Genomic DNA, 3226 nt, shown 5'->3' on the forward strand with positions numbered 1-3226 from the left:
AAAAAAAAAAAAAAAGAATTATAGGTCAATAGTCATTCATGTTTGTTATACTTTTAGTCAGACTAATCAGGTTCTTTAGATACATAGAGATTGTATTCTGCATAAATAGTTAACCTTCAACCACTTCAAAGATCTATAGAACATGGCATTTAAATAACCTAGGTTTCTTTTTAACAAGAAATACAGAATTCCAAGGGCTGGTTGATTCTTCAATATGGTAAGCATCTAGTTGCTCCTGTACCAGCTGTTCTAAAGCCTGCAGTTTGTCTTCTGTTAAAGGTCATTGTTTAACCCACATGAGTTTCTCAGTTAACCAATTTAAAGTCAAGGCCATTAGTATCTCTGAAGGTTTGCTAGTTGCTTTGTTTTTTTGTACAGCCTGAATAGCTGGTGACCTTTGTTATAATATCTTACAATATCCTTCCCAGAAACATGAGTTTTTGGGACTGCAGGAATGTTAACCTAGGTATTCCATTGCTGCAATAGGTCACAACCCCATAAATTCACTGCAATATTAGCTACATATAGCTTCAGCCTTCCTCTCTGTCCTTCTGGCCCTATGCATTCAATGCACTTTGTGAATTGTTCCACTTGAGACAGGGTTACAATTCCTAGGAATTGAATATCTCCCTCTTGAAGATATCTGCCAATCTAGACGCCAAGATTCTGGAGTAATGATACTCATGTTTGCATTCATCTCTAGTAATCCCTCAATTACAATGTCATTTATACGTACTCTTAGCTTTGGTCTTTGATCATTTATAGAAGTCTGACAAAATATACGTTTCCCAGTTCCTATTGGAGTTTTTGATTCATCCTCCATGTTTATTCCATCATTCAGAACAGTATTTTTTTTTTACAGTAGGCACTGGATTGTTTAATTTTCCTGGTGAGACATATTCGCCACAGTGACTGGGAATGACTGGACCTTGTTTGACATTGGGACCTGAGAGAGGCCTCTCAAGGAGTTTCCTGGTGGTATCAGGTTGCTTTGTCTGTCTCTTGTTGACCTACATTCTTTGGTCCAATGTCAGCCTTTGCCACACCTCTTACATATACCAAAAGCTGAGTCCTCCGATTCTTGCCATACCTAGAAGTGGCATTATTCCTAGGAATTCCTTGTCTACAGCCCCTTCTTAGATGTCCTATTCTACCACAATTAAAAATTTGACATTTTGGTGTCTCTTCATACCATTGGAAATCGCTTCTCCTACCCAAGCTTCAGTACTAGAGTCAAATGTTTCAACATTCATTGTATGCAAGATCCATTCATCTATGGGTGCTGATCTGACCTTTAAAAGCCCAAGGATTTTCTTACATTCTAAATTGGCATTTTTAAAAGCCAAAGATTCAATAAGTACATATCTAGATTCAGGGTCTGTCACTACTACATGTATAGCCCTAGTTAATCTTTGTAAGAAGTCAGCAAATCCTTCTCTCTAGCCCTGTTTAACCCTAATATATGATTCAATCCTATTTCCTGGTCCCTGAATCCTGTCCCATGCTGTACTACATAGGGACAAGGTGCGTTCATCATAGTGAGCCTGTTCCTGAGGATCAGAGTAATGACTTTTGCCAATAATTTGATCTTGGGAAGTGTCAAATCCTTTAGCTTTCCCCTGTTGCTCTAAAATTTTTGCCTCTTCTCTCCAATAACATTTCCAAAGCAGCTGAGGTCCATCTTCTACGAACTCTGAGATTAACTGAAGCCAATTGTGTATGGTAGTCTTAGTGCTTGAAGCCCATGTTTTCACCATTTCCCTGACAAAAGGTGAATGTAGCCCATAAGAAACTATTGCTTGTGCCCATCCCCCAACTCCTTACCATATATAAAGCTATACCCCATCTCTAATAAACGGAGGCTCTGAAAAAAAAAAGAAACTATTGCTTGCTTTATTTCTTTTAGATCGCTCATACGTATTGGTTCCCATGCATATTCTTTGACTACCTTAGGGTACTTTGTGCCAGATGGTCTTTCCAAGGAAATTACCAGATATGCAGTTAAAACTCTTGATTGAATAAGTCATCCAGGGTCTGGCATGTACTGAGGCTAAATCCTGTCCATGTTTTCTATTGGGCATAATTTGTTCACCTAGTTTTCCAGCTGATTATGAACTTGCTAAGGAAAGAGGGCTCAGAACTTCATGGAGTAAAACTCCACATGCTTCCCTAAACTTATGATATCAGACGCTGGCATTTCAAGATGGGTAAGGTTTTTTTTTTTTTGCCTCTTTTCAACCTAAGGCAGAATATGAATGATGGAATTCATGCTCCCATGATGGATAAGACTAGAATGTGGTAAGGGACCCTTAAGACAGACGCAGTCATCTGAGGGACTCAAAGGAGTCTTAAAAAATAAAAAAGAGGGAATATGTGGGATCTCGCATGTGACTCAGTTTCCATCTGGAGTCAATTCTGACTTAAAAGTCATTTGAATTCAAGCTTGCCTGCTCTGCCTGCATCCCTGAGGGCTCTGAGAAAGTTCTGACTAGTCCCATGGGAAAGAGCACATTATCTACTAAGACACAGGCTGGTGAATGCCGCTGAGGGCAAATCCAGAGAGAAAAGGAAACTGCTTGCTCAAGGACAGGAATAATCTTGTGGTTAGATACTAACTGACTGTCTAGGTTGTACTTGTTCTGCTTTTGAATATAAGCAGGTTCTGAAATAAACTCTGGACTGGTTGGTATTTTACCAATAGACTTTCAAATCTAGCCTGTGTTTTCTGTCTCAGTTTCTTTCATCTGACATTTCCTTAGTCTTTGTGCCCTCCCCATCCACTCCAGGTACCTGAGAGGGCTGGGGGGCAGGCAGACCAGAGCCAAGATAGGTTCTCCTAGTAGCCTGGCAAAGACAAGGCCTTAGTTTCAGTTCACAAAGATGGGACAGAGCTAAATAGATAGCCCTCAGGAAAACCATAACTTAGGAGCAACCAATCAGCAAGTGACTCACAGCCTTCTGTTGGCTCAGCAGGCACTCCATGGCACCTTCTGCTAGCTCAGCAGGTGCCCCTCAGTTTCCTGATAACTAAGGTAGTTTTCCCTACCCTGCTGCTGGAAGGCCCCTCACCATTATGATCTCCCACCAATCAGCCCCAGACTAATCTTTCCTCCACCAATCAGCCCCAGATTAATTCCTCCTCCCAGAGTTAATTCCCTTAACTCTGCTTAAAAGGAGCTTGCAACCATCTTATGGGGGGTCACCATGTGCCACCACAATGTTGGAA

The sequence above is a fragment of the Microtus ochrogaster genome, chromosome 15 (genome assembly GCF_000317375.1).
Source record: "Microtus ochrogaster isolate Prairie Vole_2 chromosome 15, MicOch1.0, whole genome shotgun sequence".
Taxonomy (NCBI): domain Eukaryota; kingdom Metazoa; phylum Chordata; class Mammalia; order Rodentia; family Cricetidae; genus Microtus; species Microtus ochrogaster.